General features: G+C 42.2%; 1 pseudogene; it reads left to right on the top strand.

Annotated features, from left to right (window-relative positions):
- Nucleotides 1-20,531, top strand: part of LOC139159964 (zinc finger protein 585A-like) — a 59,917-nt pseudogene that overhangs the window by 27,218 nt on the left and 12,168 nt on the right.

Raw genomic sequence — 20,531 nt, 5'->3', positions numbered from 1 at the left:
CCCAACCCGGGTTTGGGGGGTGCTAGGAAGCTCCCATTGTTGGCGGAGACCTTTTAAAACACTCGCGCGGCTTCCAAACCGAGTCCTGAAGCCAAGCGCCAAAGGCGAACTTCTGCGCTTGGCTTCAGGACTCGGTTTGGAAGCCGCGCGAGTGTTTTAACAGGTCTCCGCCATCATGGGGAGCTTCCTAGCACCCCCCCCAGCCCCCAACCCGGGTTTGGGGGGTGCTAGGAAGCTCCCATTGTTGGCGGAGACCTTTTAAAACACTCGCGCGGCTTCCAAACCGAGTCCTGAAGCCAAGCGCCAAAGGCGAACTTCTGCGCTTGGCTTCAGGACTCGGTTTGGAAGCCGCGCGAGTGTTTTAACAGGTCTCCGCCATCATGGGGAGCTTCCTAGCACCCCCCCCCAGCCCCCAACCCGGGTTTGGGGGGTGCTAGGAAGCTCCCATTGTTGGCGGAGACCTTTTAAAACACTCGCGCGGCTTCCAAACCGAGTCCTGAAGCCAAGCGCCAAAGGCGAACTTCTGCGCTTGGCTTCAGGACTCGGTTTGGAAGCCGCGCGAGTGTTTTAACAGGTCTCCGCCATCATGGGGAGCTTCCTAGCACCCCCCCCCCAGCCCCCAACCCGGGTTTGGGGGGTGCTAGGAAGCTCCCATTGTTGGCGGAGACCTTTTAAAACACTCGCGCGGCTTCCAAACCGAGTCCTGAAGCCAAGCGCCAAAGGCGAACTTCTGCGCTTGGCTTCAGGACTCGGTTTGGAAGCCGCGCGAGTGTTTTAACAGGTCTCCGCCATCATGGGGAGCTTCCTAGCACCCCCCCCAGCCCCCAACCCGGGTTTGGGGGGTGCTAGGAAGCCCCCCATGCCGGCGGGAAGACCCAGGGAACGTTCCTTCGGCCGCCCAGCAGCTGATCTGCCGGAACGCAAACTCCACCATCTACGCATGCGTGCAGATGGTGTTACTTCCGGGTTGAAAACTCGCGATATAGCCGTTTCGCAATGATCGGGGTCGCGATACCCGGGGGATCACTGTATTGCACTTTTGCTGTTGCAGAAAAATGAGATCCAGACAGTTATCAAGTCTGGTATTGTTAGTTACCAATTGGTCGAGTCTCAGATAGGTGACGGTATTATATATAGTAGAATGGATGGGTTCCATTTAGTTGATATTGTAAATTTTGACTTTCAAAAGGCTTTTGACCAAGTCCCTCACCAAAGGCTCCTAGAAAAGCTCTTCAGCCATGGAATTAGAGGACAGGTCTTGTCCTGGATTGGTAACTGGCTAAATTGTAGGAAGCAGAATGTGGCAATAAATGGACAATTCTCAGGATGGAAAGAAGTGAGAAGTGGTGTACCCCAAGGTTCAGTTTTGGGACTTTTACTTTTTAATTTATTCATTAATGATCTGGATGTAGAAGTAAATAGTGAGGTAGCAAAGTTTGCTGACGACACTAAATTGCTCTGGTTAGTGAAATCAATGTTCCCTCTAATTTTTTTTCGGGGTGGGCGGAAAAATATAGTGTCTGAGCAGCAGTCCCCTTGGGACTGGGTGACAGAAGTATAAATAAATAAATAAATCCCTTCTTTTTATTAAAAGAAATTAATAATAAAACAAAACAAGGATGTATTACTATTAAAACTAAAACAACCATTAAAACCAGAAACATAACTATTAATAAAAACAGGTCAGGGCTGGGTTTTTTTAAAATCTGTTATTATTTCAGTGCTTTTAACATATGGTTTAAATCAAGAGTCACTTCTCTCTGTTTTTCTTTCTTTCCTGTCATTCTCTGCCTCAATCATTTTCTCATTTCTCTTTTTTTCTCCCATTTTTTCTATCATTTCTCTCTCTTCCTCCCACTCTTCTCTCTCTTGCTTTTTCTCTCTCACTCACTCTTCCTTCCTCTCTCCTCTTTCTTTCTTTCTTGCTCTCTCACTCTCCCTTCCTATCTTCTCTTTCTCTCCCCTCTTGTTCTCTCTCTCTTTTTCTCAGTTTCTGTCTCCCTCTCTCCTTTCTCTCTCTCTCTCCCTTGTTCGCTTTCTGGTTTTCTTTCTCTCTCTCTCTCTTGTTTTCTTTCTCTTGCTCTCTCTCTCACTCTTTCTCTCCCTCTCTTGCTTTCTCTCTCTCACACACACATTTTCTCTCTTGTTCTCTCTCTCGCTATCTCTCTCCACCCTTTCTATCTCTCTCATTTTCTCTCTATCTTGCTCTGCTATTCTCTCTTTCTCTCTTCCTTTCTTCTCTGCGGAGGCCGGCGAAGGTTTTTACTTTGAATGTTCCGGGTGGGCTGACAGGGGGATGGGGAACACACGCAGCCACGCGCCCGACATTCAAACTAACCTTCGCCGGCCTCCGCTGTGAGAAGAACGCCTGCCCCACCTCTCCTGCAGCCCCTTTGCTGACAGCCCGGGCGAAAGTGCTCTAGGAGAAGGGACTGCAAGAGGGACGGGGCGGGTGTCGCAAAGCGTTCGGAGCGGCCGGATCAAGAGGACGAGAAGCCGCAGCGGAGGAGTAGAAAGGGGGGTGGATCAGGCGGACGGGCGGGGTGCAACGGAGAAGCCAGGGAAGTGAGGGATCCGGAGGCACTGGGGGGGCGGGGGCGGCTGTGGCTCCTTGCGCGGCCCTGAAAAGGTGCGTGGGGGGCTGTTTTGGGGTGCGCAGAAACACACCTTAGAGCAGTGATTGTCAACCTTTTTTGAGCTGCGGCACATTTTTTACATTTACAAAACCATGGGGCACATTGAGGGGGGGGGGCTAAAAAAAGTTTGGACAAAAAAATTCTCTCTTTTCCTTCCTTTAGCTCTATTTCTCTCTCCCACCTTCCTTCCCTCCCTCTCTCTCTCCTGCTTTCTTTCTTTCTTGCTCTCTTTCTTTCTTTCTCTCTTGTTCTCTTTCTCTCTTGCTTTCTTTCTCTCTCTTTCTTTCTTGCTCTCTCTCTTGCTTTCTTTCTCTCTTGTTCTTTCTCTTTCTTACTCTCTCTTTCTTGCTCTCTCTTGTTCTCTTTCTCTCTTGCTTGCTTTCTCTTGTTTGCTTTCTCTCTCGTTCTCTTTCTCTCTTTCTCTTTCTCTCTCTCTTGTTTTCTTTCTCTCTCTGAGCTTCGCGGCACACCTGACTATGTCTTGCGGCACACTAGTGTGCCACGGCACACTGGTTGAAAAACACTGCCTTAGAGGATACAGTGATAAAAAGTGGAATTGTCAGGAGCTCCAGAAGGATCTCTTCAAACTGAGTGAGTGGGCAACAAAGTGACAAATGCATTTTAACCTAAACAAGTGCACAGTTATGCATATCGATTTTGGGGTTTTGGTGGACAGCTCAATGAAGATGTCAACCCAGTGTGCAGCAGCAGTAAAAAAAGCAAATTCCATGCCTGCCATGATTAGGAAGGGAATTGAAAATAGGTCGGCAACTGCTGTATTGCCTCTGAAACCAGGTTGCAACGCCTTAGTCACTTCAGCCTTGAAAGATGGCGTTGAAGAGATGACTTGATCGAATCTATATATTATTATTATTATTTTTAATTAAAATTGTATGCCACCCCTCTCTGAAGACTCATGCATGGGATAGAAAAGATGGATAGAGAAATATTCTTTTCTCTATCACACAATACTAGGAGGTGGGGGCACTCCCTAAAGCTCTTAGGTAAGAAAGTGAGGAGAAAGGGAAATATTTCTTCACCCAGAGAGTCATTGGTTTATGGAATTCACTTCCAGAAGAGGTCACGACAGCTGTCAGCCTGGATAGCTTTAAGGCAGGATTAGACAAGTTCATACATGCCAAATGTATCTGTGCTTATTGAAATAGATGTCCAAGTGTCACCTCTATGTTGGTTGAGGCAGGAAGGGTTCACTTGGGTACCATTTGTTGGGTGTCAAGGAAAAGGGAGGATTTTGCCTTCTCTTTCTCCTCAAGATTCCCATGTACAATTGGTGTGACATAGAATGCTGGAAGTGATGGGCTTTGGCCTGATTCAGCATGGCCCTTATGTTCTTAAAAATCCAGGAGCATCTCGCCTTATGAGTGCAATTGACCCCAGTTTTTAAATATCCCCCTCCCCAATTTTATGACTGTTCTAGCCCCGTTTCTTAAGTGAATCACCGGAGTTAGGACCACTTGTGAAATGAATTTGCCTTCCACATTGGCTTGGCTTGTCATAAGGTTACAAGAGGTGATGACATGATCCAGGGATAATGCAACTGTCTTGAATCGGTTGCCAAGCATCCAAAGTTTGATCAGGTGATCTTGGAGGGTCATAAGTTTGAAAAGTGGTCATAAATCACTTTCTTCAGTGTTTCTGTAAGTTTGAGCAACTTGTAAATTGTAATAAATCGACAACTGCCCAAGTGCCCATACTTGTCTAAAATTTAATATACCGTAACTTAGTACAATTTATTTGTGGTTATCTGATACCTCTTGCTGCTTCCTCAGTGCTTTTATGGGCCAAATATCTGGACCGAGCCCTTTCTCTGGCTGTTCTGCCATTCCCATCCTTGCTTGTCTGAGGAAGGCTCAAGTGAGAGGTCGGATTTCTCCTTCCGGATTGTTGGCTGTTGCACGTAAAGTAGTTCAGTTTGCGAGGATCACAGCCTGTTCCTTTAGCAGCTAAGATTTATTTTCACACACAGTTACTTAATGAGTCTGTTGAGTCTGAACTGATCCCACCATTGCCACCACATTTGTCACAGGATCTTTTTAAACTAATTGTCCTCACCCCCCCCCAGACGGTGGCGTGTTTGGAAGTGGGTCACGCAAATAGTGTATGAACTTATTTCCACTTGCACAAGTAGCACGGAAATCTCCATTTGTGTGAGAGGGGGATGTGTGAGCCAGCTGCTTCCACAAATGGACCTGCACACACAACCATGTTCCTGCGGGTTGTAGAGGGCCATCCTCTCTCTCCGACCCTCCCACCGGTCGCTGGGCTACCAAACCCAGTCCTCAGGGGCGAAATGCAAATCCAATAAGTAAGAAAAAAAAATAATGTTGAAACTCATAAGAAAGAGTACAGAAAACAGCAATCAAGATAATCAGGGTTAGGAAACTAAAAAGTGGTGAACTATTGCAGGAAATGGGCATGGCTAGTCCAGTGAAGGACCAGGGGAGACATGATAGCAGTGGTCCAATCCTTGAGGGGCTGCCACAGAGAGGACGGGGTCAAGCTTATTTTCCAAGGGTGGGGGTCAAGGAGAGATTCAACCTGGGAGTAAGGAGAACTTTTCTGACTTGAGAAAAATCAACCAATGGAACAGATGTTGCCTTCAGAAGTTGTGGGAGCTTCATCACTAGAAGCTTTGAAGAAGAGACTGAATTGCCAGCTGTCTGAAACGATGTAGGGCCGTGATGGTGAACCTATGGCAATGATGGCGAACTAAGGAACAGGTGCCACAGGTGACAGGTGGAGCCATATCTGCTGGTAAGTGATGTGTTGCCCTCGCTCAGCTCCAACGTGCATTTGTGTGCCGGCCAGCTGATTTTTGGCTTGCACAGAGGCTCTGGAGGGGCATTTTTGGCTTCCAGAGAGCATCCGGGTGGTTGGGGGAGGACGTTTTTACCCTCCTGCAGCTGAAGGAAAGACTTTGGTGCCTGGGAAGGGAGAAACACGATACTGGGCCCACTAGAAATTGAGAAACAGGCCGTTTTCAGCATCCAGAAAGACTGGGGGTTGGGGAAGCTATTTTTGCCCTCCCCAGGCATTGAATTATGAGTGTGGGCACTCATGCAAGCACAATAGCACACACACACGCTCCTTCGGCACCCAAGGAAAAAAAGGTTCGCCATCACTGACCAATCACATGCGTGGCACATGTGGCACCCATAGTCATATTTGTTGGAATGCAAGCTGTTTTCCATGCTCAGCTCCAAAGCTGAAGGAAAGACTTTGGTGCCTGGGAAGGGAGAAACACGAGCCTACTGGTCCCACTAGAAATTGGGAAACAGGCTGTTTTCAGCTCCAAAGCATGTGTGGGCACCTGTCAACTGATTTTTGGCTTGTATGGAGGCTCTGCGAGAGCCTTTTTACCCTCTGGGGGGCCTCCAGGGGGGCAGAAGACGGCCGTCTTGCCCTCCCTGAGCTCCATCAAAGCCTCTGGAGCTGGGGAGGGCAAAAATGGCCCTACTGGACCCACTGGAAATCAGGAAATGGGGGACTGTGGGCACGTGGAGGGGTATTGAATATGGGTGTGGGCACACTTAGAACCCACCCCTTTTATGACACAACATGACATACTAGATAACATCATATATCAGCTTCTCTAAAGACCTATCTGTACCAATCAGGAACTTGTGAATATACAGCAATAATAAACCTTGGTTCAACTCTCAAAACAACACGACAGAGCACTGCACACTAAGACAACGTGATACAAGAATAGATTTTTCCTTAATGCCATCACTCTGCTAAACAAATTATTCCCTCAACACTGTCAAACTATTTACTAAGTCTGCACTACTATTACTACTAGTTTTTTCTCATCATCCCTATCACCCATTTCATCCCACTTGTGACTGTATGACTGTAACTTGTTGCTTGTATCCTTAAGATTTTTATTAATATTGATTTTTTCCTCATTGCTTATATGATGTATCAGACAATCTTAAATTCTGTACTCATGATTCTTGACAAATCTATACTTTGTTTTATGTACACTGAGAGCATATGCACCAAAGACAAATTCCTTGTGGGTCCATTCACACTTGGCAAATAAAGAATTCTATTCTATTCTATTCTATTCTATTCTATTCTAATTAAATTTTAAAAATACATGAAACTTTTCAAATTATTACTAGGAGAGAATACTTCAGGCTTTCAGGTTCCTTAAAATATTCAAATATTGTTCATTGATAATTCCATTTAAACATGTGCCAGCAATGTGCAACAGCTGCCAAAAAAGCCAACCCGATTCTAGGCTGCATTAACAGGGATGGAATCAAGATCACGTGAAGTGTTAATACCTCTTTATAAGGCCTTGGTGAGGCCACATTTGGAACACTGCATTCAGTTTTGGTCACCACAATGCAAAAAGGATGTTGAGACTCAAGAAAGAGTACAGAGAAGAGCAACAAATTTGATTAGGGGACTGGAGGCTAAAACATGAAGAATGGCTGCAGGAACTGGGTATGTCCATTTTAATGACAAGAAAGACCAGGGGAGACTATAGGTTTTTAAGAAGATGCTGGATAATCAATTGTCTGAAATAATGTCGGGTGTCCTGCCTATGCAGGGGGTTGGACTGGAAGGCCTTCAAGTTCCCTTCCAACATTATTATTATTATTATTATTATTATTATTATTATTATTATTATTATTATGTTGCTTCTTAACCGTAATTTTTCCTCCATCCTTTCATTAATTGCAGCTCAATCTCCTTTTTCTTCAACCGTCATCTCCAAATCCAGACTAATCTTTTCAAACCACTGAAATGTGCATTACTTTTGGCAAGAAAAAAAATATTCTTCTTACACCAAAGGTTCCTGCTAAAATTTGCTGAGGCGTATTCTCTACTGAACACCAGAATAAAACTCTTCATGTCTCTTATTTATTGTTCCCTTGCAATATTTGAGCTTTATATTTATTTTTCAGCACTTGCCTTCCTTAATTTTCTAGTTTTTATCTAATTACATATGTGACTTTATTCCCTCCGCCTTCATTTAGTCCATAATTGCGGCTTGTTTTGAGGTAAAAAATATTTAAGGTCTACACGTTTGAGGTTTCCCTTCATTTTGGTACTTTTCTTTTGATGCCTCTTTTTTATCAGGATCTATACTTCAGGATTATTCACATTATTACAGTCTGCCTTTGGTGTTTCCAAACCCAAAGGCATCCAGGCAGCTATAATAACTGAACTCGTTAAAGAAAAAATACAAATCTTAATTTTCCTCAAACTGTCTCCGCCTTCCAAGAGAACTGAGCATGCGCCGGCATCTTCTCCAAAACAGAAACAGAAGGCGGGATTCCCGAGGCATTTTGCAGCAAAGACTTGAAAAGCTGTTCACCTTTTCTGCGGTCTCCGGTTGTGCTCTCTCCTCACACACACAACTGTGAGTCTTCGGGCGAGTCTTCCTAGCAAACGAAGAGGCTGCAGGGAAATTTTGCACTTAGAGATCGGGGTTCAGTGATGGGGCTTTTCTCCCGCGCTGGAGGCTCTTTGCATGGAGGGGGAGGGGGAGAGATCGTCTTTGCAAAAGAGAGATTCGAGCCTCTAAGTCAGTGTTGACTCCTGGACAGTTTCCCTGCCCATTTCCTGGCTCCGTTTCCAGAAGGGGTTTCCCTCCCCTCCCCCTTCCAAGGACGAGAGAAGCGAGCAGTTGGAGTCCCTCCTGTTAGCTTTGCATGCAAGGCTGCCTCTCCACGTACGAGGAGCTGGTGCAAGGACTTGTTCTTCACTATGCACGTTAAAAGTGATATCAAAGTATCTTTTAAATTATATTGAATATATAAATATTGTAAATTATATCATGTTAAATTATGATTAGGCAGAGAGAGGCATTTGGTTCAAGCACAAGGCTTAGAAACCAAGAGGTTTTTAGTCCAACTTTTGGCATAAAAGCCTTGAGCCCATCCCAGCTCTCAGCCCAATCTGCTTCACAGGGATGTTGTTCTGGGGAAAGTAGTAATGTATAAATATAACAAGAAGACATAAGAATAAAAATTAATTTTTAATAAAAAACTAGGAAGTAGAAATTAAATTACATGGATGAGGGTTGCCCAGAAAGTAATGCACCACATTTTTTCCTCTCAGCCTACAGTAATGGTATAGGTGCGAAACTTTAGATATACATTATTTGAATTGTCAGGAGTGCGTGTGTAAATTTTGTGTTTATTCAGATAGATATTGTAGGTACGGCAGTTTTTTGAAAGGACGTCTGTACGTGATGTACGTTACAAGCGTGTGTCATCATTGAATTTCTCACTGGAGGGAAAAAAATTGTTGGGAACATTCAACAACATTTGTGTTCAGTTTATGGAGAATCTGCAGTCGACAGAAGTACGGTTAGTCGCTGGGCACAGAGGGTGAAGCCATTAGAAGACGGAAATGCCTTCGTGACCAGAACAAGGAGTGGTACTGAAACAGCATGCATGACCTTGTGTCTCGCTGGAGGAAGGCCATAGAACGGGATGGAGATTACGTTGAAAAATAGGGAGTGTACAAAAAACATCATTATTTCTTGTGTATAAGTTTCATTATCTTCAATAAATAATTGTTGAAGAAAAAAATGTGCATTACTTTCTGGGCAACCCTTGTAAATGTGTTTTCCAATATTTTGATAGACATTGATCTTGAAGGGTTCACTGCAATTTCCCCCATATGTAGGGAGAAAAACCTAAATAATAAGATTTCACCTCCTTCCCAGACTTTGGTGGGTGCAGACATATTTCTTCACTTAATCTTGCCTTCTCTCTCTTTCCCATTATTCCATTTTTTTTCCCATTTCAGGTACTAAGCTCAAAATATTTTCTGCTTCTTCTGGAATCTTAAGTATCTTGTCTGGGAAGAGAGCTGAATGGCCTTGGAAAATTTGGCCCCACCTCTATCTAACGGAAAAACCTATGAAAATCCTTGGGTCCATTTTGGAGCTGGATTAGAGATCAGAAAGAAGATGGAGGGACAACACCCAGAAGATGCAGAAATTAGAAAAGACTCTCCAGCTGCTCAGCCATGGAGCCGTGGGAAGAACGGGGCAAGTCCTGGCCAGAAGAGCCACGAAGAGGCTTCCAATAGTCCAGAGGTTCAATGCTGTCACTTCAGAAAAATGCAGTTCCAGGAGGGGAGTCGTCCCCGAGATATTTGCACTCGGCTTCACTACTGTTGTCATCAGTGGCTGCAACCAGAAAAACACACCAAGGCTCAGATGCTGGACCTGGTGCTCCTGGAGCAATTGCTGGCGGTCCTTCCCCCAGAGATGGCCAGATGGGTGCGGGAGTGTGGAGCAGAGACCAGTTCCCAGGCCGTGTCCCTGGCTGAAGGCTTCTTGCTGACCCAGGAGGAGGAAAAGATGAAAGAAGAGTTGCAGGTGGGAGAATGTAACCATGGCAGCTCTAAAAAGGACCCCTCTGGATTTGTCAATCCCTTTCTGGCAGAGTTTTCTGGGATTATGTCCTAAGGGCATTTGCTCTCTTCTTCCAGAGGATTTGGGGCCATTCTTCCATTCTGTTTCCGCAATGGACATTGGGGTCTGCTAATGTCAAGGTGCAGTATGACAGATAATTTATTTCCATCTGTGTTCTTTGTTTCTCCTACTGCATCATATCCAGAAATCTGTGGAAGCTGTGACTGAGTATAGAGAGGAGGGGAAAGATTCATTCAGATCTTCTCAAGAGTTGATCTTCAGGGAGAACATCCAGAAAGGTCAACGTCAAGACTCTACGCAAGGTAAGAAAAGCTCTTTCTGTATGAGGTGAGATTTCAACATTTAGCTGATTCTTTCGTTCCACTTTATTGGAGTGTCCCTCTTTAACAAATCTGCCTCCACTGTTTTTTAATCTTTCTCGCAGAGAGTAGAAAGCTGTCCTTGGATTCTTTAGATTCACCTCTTTGTCATGGAGCTGAAATGCTACTTCAGGTAAGGAGGAAGATCACAAAAGGCCCCTGGATCAGAAGGCTCCTCCTTCTGTCTCCCAGGGTTTTTCTCACAAACCATTACAAAAAATATATGTCCTTTTTTGCCCTTTGAAAAGCATATTTGGGACTGCCGTCAGCTGGTGATTGAGAATCCGCCATGGGCATATAGAGTTGTATTGCAACCGCTTTTAATTCCTCCATAAGGGTGTTGGAGTCAGTCCATTAGTCCCTGAATGGATAAAGTGAGCCATTGGAAAAGATGTCAGGTGGGTTTTGCCAGTATTTTGCTCTGCCCACTCTAGAAAGAATGGGAGTCACGGACAAGGGGTGGATTTAAGACCCAACGACCAATTGACCAAGAATATTTTAGAATGAGATGCCCTAAGGCATTCCAAACACTTCCAACTTCATCAAACATCATTCATTTGGTCCATCAGCCAAAAGTGGTGAGATCTCATTCTGAAATCTGCAGAAGATACCAATTTTGATTACGTGACCTCTTCTCCTAAAATTGGTGAAAGAAAATTATAAAGTTATTATTGGGATTATCCATAATTAAGGAAACTTGTGTCCTTGTTCAGGATGTTCTGTCTGTGGAGGACGTGGCCGTGTATTTCTCAGAGGAGGAGTGGTCTCAACTGGATGCTGACCAAAAAGCCCTCCATGAAGAAGTCATGCAGGAGAATTCCAGGAATCTGTTTTCTCTGGGTAAGAAGACATTTCTGTGCTCAGAAATAGAAGAGAGTTACATTTTATTTTATTGACAGTGCATTCAGCAAGCATTCATACCCCCTTCACTGTGTAGAATTTTGTTATGCTGCTACCGTTGTTGAAATTCATTTTTTTTCTCATTCATCTACACTTGGTACCCAATAATGATGATGATGATGTGAAAACAATTTTTTTTAGAAATCTCTGTAAATGTATTAGTTTCTAGCCTGGTGTTTTAAGCTTTTGAGCAAACCAACTTTATAGAAGAAATATATTTACATTTATCAAACTATCTACAATACTCTCATATAACTCTTACTACATCCACCACTGCAACCACTAAGCACTAATCATTAACTACAAACCACCCAGGAGAAAACCACTCTATAACAAACCACACCCATGCAAGGGTGTTACTCCTATTATATACGTTACAGCCAATTAAGTTGAAAGCACAATTACCAAACCCATGATTACATACTGAATATGGCTTATATCAGCCTTCACTTTTCTTGCTACAGTTTTTCTTTTTCTTTTTCAAGGTTTTAATGGTCAAGAAAACAAGAATTGCAAGGAGGAACACCAAGCAATCCATCACACAGGAGATTATCAATGCATAGAGTATGGAAAGAGCTCTACCCGTAGTACTGGTCTCAGTTCCCACAAGAGGAGCCACACCGGAGAAAGACGTCATAAATGCACGGAATGTGGAAAGACCTTTATTTCTACCTCTGGTCTTAATTCCCACAAGACAAGCCACACAGGAGAAAGACCTTATAAGTGCATGGAGTGTGGAAAGACTTATATTTGTACCACTGGTCTTAATTCCCACAAGAAGATCCACACAGGAGAGAAACCCTATCAATGCGTGGAGTGTGGAAAGAGCTTTACCCATAGTAGCAGTCTCTCTTTCCACAGGAAGAGCCACACAGGAGAAAGACCTTATAAATGCATGGAGTGTGGAAAGAGTTTTGTCTGTAGCAGTAATCTTCTTCGACACAAGAGGAGCCACACAGGAGAAAGACCTTATAAGTGCATGGTGTGTGGAAAGACCTTTATTTGTACCACTGGTCTTAATTCCCACAAGAAGATCCACACAGGAGAGAAACCCTATCAATGCGTGGAGTGTGGAAAGAGCTTTACCCATAGTAGCGGTCTCTCTTTCCACAGGAAGAGCCATACAGGAGAAAGACCTTATAAATGCATGGAGTGTGGAAAGAGCTTTGTCCGTAGCAGTAATCTTCTTCGACACAAGAGGAGCCACACAGGAGAAAGACCTTATAAGTGCATGGAGTGTGGAAAGAGTTTTGTCTGCAGCAGTCAACTTCTTCGACACAATAGGAGCCACACCAAAGAGAAACCCTATCAATGCATGGAGTGTGGAAAGAGCTTTGGCTGTAGCAGTCATCTTCTTCGACACAAGAGGAGCCACACAGGAGAAAGACCTTATAAGTGCATGGAGTGTGGAAAGACCTTTATTTGTACCACTGGTCTTAATTCCCACAAGAAGATCCACACAGGAGAGAAACCCTATCAATGCATGGAGTGTGGAAAGAGCTTTGGCTGTAGCAGTAATCTTCTTCGACACAAGAGGAGCCATACAGGAGAAAGACCTTATAAATGCATGGAGTGTGGAAAGAGCTTTGTCCATAGCAGTCATCTTCTTCGACACAAGAGGAGCCACACAGGAGAGAAACCCTGTCAATGCACAGAGTGTGGAAAGAGCTTTACTCGTAGTAATGGTCTTGATTTTCACAAGGGTAGCCACACAAGAGTCACATAAAAGTTTGAAGTGTGGAAATGGCTTTGAAAAGAGTTATGATCTCACTTTACATAAAAGGTTCCCTTTGGGAGAAAAAAAACATGGATCCATGGAGTGAGGAAAGAATTTGTAAGGAGTAAAGCTCTTACTTGCCATAGAAACATCCACACACAAGATAAACCATATGAATAAAGGAATTGTGGAAAAAGCTTCAATAGAAATTTCTGAAAGAAAATCAATATGGTTTCTGCAAAGGCAAATTGTGTCTTACTAAGTTGTTAGAATACTTTGAGGGTGTTAATAAACACACAATGAGGGTTTTTAGTGGGTATATATCTATATACACATAGTAAAATACATGATGAAGGTTATAGAGGAGATACTCATAGTAATATATATAGCTAAGAAAGAATAGAAAAGAAGATATAGTAATAGAACATATCAGTGAAAGAATAGAAGAAGAGATATAGGAATAGAAGAAAGGTATAGGAGATATAGGAGAGCAATAGGACAGGGGACGGAAGGCACTCTAGTGCACTTGTACTCGCCCCTTACTGACCTCTTAGGAATCTGGATAGGTCAACCGTAGATAATCTAAGGGTAAAGTGTTGGGGGTTTGGGGATGACACTATGGAGTCCGGTAATGAGTTCCACGCTTCGACAACTCGGTTACTGAAGTCATATTTTTTACAGTCAAGTTTGCAGCGGTTAATATTAAGTTTAAATCTGTTGTGTGCTCTTGTGTTGTTGTGGTTGAAGCTGAAGTAGTCGCCTACAGGCAGGACGTTGCAGGATATGATCTTTTTTTTTTTTTTAATTATTTTATTATTAAAATGAAAACATTTACATCATATAATACAACATATGGTACAATTCGAAACATAAGAACAAACAGTACAGAAAAAGAAAAAAAAGAAAAACAAACGAAAAACCTATAGACAAAACGAGTAAAAGTGTCGGCGAGTAAACGGGAGTTGTATTGAGAACGAAAATTGGGTCCAATTGTATATGCTCATTACCATGTTTCGAGGATTATATCAGAAGGGTTCAATGCCAGAGTTGAAATAAACACATTGCGGAGAAGTTAACAGATATTAATAAATCTTCATATCTAAATATATATAACGTCTCGTGCTATTTTATGAGATAATAAAATGGTTTATACCAGATTTGTAACAGTTCGAAGTGGTGTCAAAAATCACAATCTTATAGCCTATTGTTCTCGCTTTTGCTTCCTAGCCAGTTATAAAAAGGGTCCCAACACTCGTTGAACGTAGCCGAGGATTCATTTCTAACTTGTGAAGTCAATTTTGACATTTCTGCACAGTATAATATTTTTTTAATTATTACTTCATTTGGGGGTACTTCTTCGTTCTTCCACCACTGCGCATATGAGAGTCTAGCTGCGGTTGTTAAATGAATGATTAGGTGTACTTGGGATTTCGGTAGATTTTGTCTGATTATGCCCAATAGAAAGCATTCAGGAGTTTTGTCAAGTGATAAATTTAACATTTCATCGATCCAAATTCCGATCTTATTCCAAAATAAATTAGCTTTGGTACATTGCCATCATAAGTGGAAGTAGGTGCCTAATTCTCGTTGGCATTTCCAACAATTTGGAGAGAGTTTGTTATTTGATTTAGTTAACTTGATTGGGGTAATATGCCATCGGTAATACAGTGAACCCTCGAGTTTCGCGTGTTCAAGTATCGCGAAAGGGCTATTTCGCGAGTTTTCAACCAGGAAGTAAACTCCACCATCTGCGCATGCGTGCCCTTCCACGCATGCATAGATGGTGGAGTTTCCCCGCCGGGCAGAGGCTTCCCTGGGTCTTCCCCCTCTTGCCCCCGTAAGACCCCAGCGGCGGCGCGAGCAACGGCGTGGGCGGGCGGCACGCGCTTGGGGACATCCCAGCTCCGCTCCCCAGCTGGGGAAAGCGCGCGCGTTTGGGGACTCCCTAGATCCGCTCCCCAGCTGGGGAGCGGATCTAGGGAGTCCCCAAACGCGCGCGCTTTCCCCAGCAACGCGCGCGCGGTGGGGACTCCCTAGATCCGCTCCCCAGCTGGGGAGCGGATCTAGGGAGTCCCCAAACGCGCGCGCTTTCCCCAGCAACGCGCGCGCTTTCCCCAGCAACGCGCGCGCGGTGGGGACTCCCTAGATCCGCTCCCCAGCTGGGGAGCGGATCTAGGGAGTCCCCAAACGCGCGCGCTTTCCCCAGCAACGCGCGCGCTTTCCCCAGCAACGCGCGCGCGGTGGGGACTCCCTAGATCCGCTCCCCAGCTGGGGAGCGGATCTAGGGAGTCCCCAAACGCGCGCGCACCCCAGGCGCCAGCAACGGGGTGGGCGGGCGAAGGGCGGGCGGCAGTGGAAGCAAAAACACTATCTGCGCACGCGCAGATGGTGTTTTTACTTCCGCACCGCTACTTCGCTAAAAATCGATCATCGCGTGGGGTCCTGGAACGGAACCCTCGCGATGATCGAGGGTTCACTGTACATTTTGATCAAGTTTTCTTTATAGGAAGTGGCGATAGTCAATTTATAATTCCTAGACCAAAGTGTTTGCCACTCCTCCTCTTTAATCTCGTTTTTGAGGTCCAGGTTCCATTTCTTAACGTTAATTTTTGTATTAAAGTTGTCCAATTCATTGTAAGTTAAGTAACAATAGAAATTTTTAATTAGCTTTTCTTGAGGGCCTATACATAGCTTGTCCAGAAGGGCATTTTTCCTTATCCCAGATATTTTTTTGTCTTTGTTGTATTTAGATTGGATCTGGAGGTATTCCCACCATTCCACTTTTTGACCCAAATTTTCTAGTTCTAGCCTTGTTTTAATTGTCCCATTTGAGTTTAGAATGTCATTATATCTTATTATGTTGTTTCTTTTGTGTAAATTTGGATGTACGTAGGCTTCTAACGGGGCATACCACATGGGAATTCCTATATATAATTTAGTTTTGATTTTTTTCCAAGTGTTGATTAGTGATTTCCTTATCAAATGGTTAGAGAAATATTTGTGGGTTGTCGGTTTTTCGTCCCAGAGATAATAGTGCCACCCTAAATGGAGGTCGTGGCCTTCTAAGCTAAGAAGTCTGGTATTAATTAGGCTCATCCACTCTCTCGTCCATGCCAGGGAAGCGGCAATATAATAATCCTTCCAGATTGGAAGAGCCAGTCCTCCCTCTTCTTTCTTACCTTGTAAATATTTCAGTCGAATTCGGGGGCGTTTGTTTTGCCAAATGAAATTGTTAGTTAATTTAGTCAGATTATTAAAAAAAACCTGTTTTAATTGTATGGGGATTGTTTGGAATAAAAACAGAATTTTGGGTAATGTATTCAGTTTAATGGCTGCAATCCTCCCGAGTAGGGAAAGTTGTAAGTTCCTCCATTTTGACAAGTCTGCTTGTATTTGGTCTATTAGAGTATCATAGTTGTTTGATTTTAAGCTAGACACTCTGTTTGTCAAATTGATGCCGAGGTATTTAATTTTTGTAGCTATTTGGATGTCCAATTTAGCTGATAATATATCTTTCTGTGATTGTCGCATATTTTTGGTTAGAATTTGGGTTTTAGTTTTATTTATTTTGAGGCCTGCCACTGTACCATAATCTTCCAGGACTTCTAATAATTTGGGACCTGAGTCTAAAGGATCTTCTAAAATAAATACCAGGTCATCTGCGAAAGCTTGGAGCTTATAGGTTTCTTTCTTACAATTTAATCCCCTTATATCTTCCTTGTCTCTAATAATTCTCGTTAGTACTTCAAGGGTTAAGATAAATAATAAAGGAGACAGTGGACATCCTTGTCTTGTACCCTTGTAAAGAGAGATTTTTGTCGATGTGTCCCCATTGAGAATAATATAAGCTGATTGGACAGAGTAGATGGCTTTTATTGCATTTATAAATTTGGGACCAAATTCCATATATTCTAGTTGTTTAATCATGAATTTCCAGGACACATTGTCGAAAGCCTTCTGGGCGTCAAGGAATATTAGCGCCACTTGTTTTTCGTTATGAGCTTCATAATACTCCAGTGTGTCTAACACAATTCTGATATTATTTTTGAGCTGTCTCCCGGGAAGAAAGCCATTTTGGTCCAAATGTATAAAATAGTTTAGAAATCCTTTAATTCTATTCGCTAGGGTGGAGGTGAAGATTTTATAATCGGCGTTTAAAAGAGAGATCGGGCGGTAATTAGATATATCTGTATGGTCTGTATCTTTTTTTGGAATTAACGCTAGGTTTGCTTCTGTCCATGAAGTTGGGATTTTACCTCTGTCTAAGGCCTCATTCAGTGTTTCTAACAGGGCCTTTTCCATTTCTATAGGCAGATCTTTATATAGTTCTATGGGAAGCCCATCCGGCCCTGGTGCTTTTTTGGTTTTTTGATTTTTTATTGCTTCCTTTAATTCCGTGTCAGTGATCGGTTTATTTATTATGTTGACCATTTCTTGTGGAACTTTGGGTAGTTTGGCCTGTTCTAGAATTTCTTGCATTTTTGGCTCTTGAGTGTTATTTTGTGTAATATCAGTATACTCGTAAAGTTTACTGTAGAAATCGCCAGCAATCTTTTTCTTCCTTTCCAGGTCGTGACATAGTTCCCCATTTTTGTTTTTAAGACAATTTATAAGTTTCTTTTCTTTTTGCTTTCTGAGTTTATTGGCTAACCATTTGCTAGGTTTATTGGCATTTTCAAAATTATATTGGTTAGTTCTTTTAATTTGTTGTGCCAAATTTTGTTGATCTATTAGATTTAGTTGATGTTTGATTTGTAGCATGTTTTGTTTAATTTCTTTTTTGGGGGGAAATTTCTGAAGTTCTTCTTCTAAGGCCCTATAATCTTCCTCTAATTTAGCCGATTTCTGATTTTTTAGCTTAAATTCTTTGGCCATATATGAAATCGCTATCCCTCTGATAACAGCTTTGGCTGTGTCCCAAACATTTTGGAGATTTGTATGGTCTTTGGGGTTTTCTTGAAAGAAATAGTTCATTTCAGTTTGGAATTTTTCCTTAAAATCTTCCTGAGTTAATATGGATTTTTGAAGAGACCATCTGCAGCACTGTTTAGTTCCTTTCCAAGTTACTTTGAGTGCATTGTGGTCTGAGATATAACTAGAATCGATCTCTGTCGAGTAAATTTTGGTATTAATTTCTGTTGTTACCCAAACCATATCTAATCTTGACCAAGATTGGTGCCTATCGGAATAGAAGGTATATTTTTTAAGATTGGGGTTTCTATCTCTCCAACTGTCTTTCAATTTTAGTTCTTTAATTAATTCAAAAAAAGCTTTCGGTAATATTCTTTTCTTTTGTTTGGTCATCTTGTCATTTTTATAATCCAGTTCGGTATTAATTATACCGTTAAAGTCTCCTACTAGACAGATATTATCTGTGGAGTGCTCTTTAATAATATTTAACAATCTTTTATAAAATCTTTCTTGGCCTTCATTCGGAGCGTAGATATTAATTAGTGTTATTGTATCTCGTTCTATAGTTAATTCTAAGATTAAAATTCTGCGCTCCCTGTCTTTGTATTTCAATTTAGCTTGGATGTTCGAATTGATGTAGCATATTACACCCCTTTTTTTTTCTGCGGCCAAAGATGTAAACAACTTCCCAAGTTTATTTCTTTGGAGTAGATGTTCAAATTTATGTTTAATATGGACTTCTTGCATTGCAATGATGTCGAAATTTAATTTGGCAATTTTATTTAAAATTTGATTTCTTTTTTTGGGGGCATTCAGTCCATTTATATTAATTGTATATAACTCGATTCCCTTGTTTGGTTTTTCCTGAGCCAGGTTTAGGTTATCTATATTTAGGTCTTGTTGCCCTAGTACTTCTTGTTTCTTTTGGATATCCTGTATAGCCATTATTACCTGAGGTTAAACTATCAGTGGCCTGACTTCCCTCCAAACTGAGTGGGGTCTGCTCTGTGGATGGTGGACTGGTTGGTTGGGGGTTCCTTGATTCTTTACTCTCTTGTATATCGGAAGACCGTTCAGTGGGGAAGTTTTTATCGTAAAATTCTTCTGCTTTTTCGACCGAATCGATTTTTAGCTTTCTGTCTTGCCAGGTCACTAGCATGCCCTCAGGGACCAGCCATCTAAAGTTTACATTGTGCCTGGTCAGTTTGGCTGACAAAAAGGTGTAGGGTCTACGTAAATCTCTGACGTGTTTTGGAACTTGTTTAAGGATTACCAATTGTATCCCCTTGAATTCTATGGGGTCATCCCTAGCTCTGTGCAATATTTAGTCTCTAACTGATTTTTTAACAAATTTGATGTGTACTTCTTTAGGGAGGTTATGGCGTCTGGCGTAGTTGGTGTTTATTCGGTAAACTTCATCTATTTCGTTGAGCATTGTATCCTTTTCAATGCCCAGAGCCTTTGAAAGAATATCGGCCATAGTGTCTGGTAGGTCTTCACTTTTCTCCTCCCTAAGATTTTGGAATCTAAGATATTGATTCGCTTTCTCGCTCTCTAATTGTATCACTGTATTTTCAAGTTCTCTGTTGGCATGGACTAGTTTATCTGTCAGGTCTTCCAATTGTTTATGGTCCTGATCAATTTTGTCTTCTAGATCTTGAATCCTTTTATCTTGTTTAATCATTTGCTGTTGGAAAGCCTCATGCCTTTTGTCCATATTTTGCATCCTCTCTTTTAGCTCTGCTGTGTCATTTCTAACCTCACCGAGTTCTTTTTTGATATCTTGGTGGTTCCTAAGCATTAGCTCCTGCATTTGAAGCAGCGTGGCTTGAAGGTCTTTATATGAGTTAGATCTCTCTCTGGGTAACATATCTTCCAGAGATCTCTGAGTAGAGGGACTCGGTATGGCTGAAGTAGATTGATTGGTTGGTTTCCTCCCAGAACCCACTCTGGACAAATTTGAAAGGCTTGTCATTTTTTCGATGGACCACCAACTAGCCCACTTGTACAATTGTCTTATGGTCCGATCCAGAGTTTAGTTTAAATAGTATATACTGCTGGACTTTTAGTTGTTATAGAAGCGAGAGGGCAGTTCCAGATAAATCTATCGAAGGGCCTTAGTACAAATAGCAATGGAAACCTATAACCAGTTAAAGGGAGTAGAAGAAGAAATAGTGAGTAAGAAAGTAGTAAGATAGGTTAATTTCAGTTATTTTATATGAATATAGATTATAAGGGTAGTTCTTCTTTTTAGTGAAAGAGAAAAAGGAAGGAAAGAAGAGGCGAAAGGACAGGATCAAGCCGGTTTTATATTAATTACTTATATATATTGTATAGTTTGAGTATATAGATTATTAAGAGGATAAGGCCTAGACTTGATTGAAGTTAGTTTCTGAGAAAAGTTATGTCTTACTAAATACCAATAGAAAATCAATAGATAGAATAATACATATAAACTTAATCAGAATAATACAATACGTAAATCTTATCTAATATTCCTTTTGTTAAACTATAGTAACTTTGTACTTAATAGATAATACAGTGATCCCTCGATTAGCACGGTCTCGATTAGCGCGAAA

Source organism: Erythrolamprus reginae, chromosome 2, assembly GCF_031021105.1.
Source record: "Erythrolamprus reginae isolate rEryReg1 chromosome 2, rEryReg1.hap1, whole genome shotgun sequence".
Taxonomy (NCBI): domain Eukaryota; kingdom Metazoa; phylum Chordata; class Lepidosauria; order Squamata; family Dipsadidae; genus Erythrolamprus; species Erythrolamprus reginae.
The sequence above is the reverse complement of the archived record's forward strand: the minus strand, read 5'-3'. Positions and strand labels throughout refer to the sequence as shown.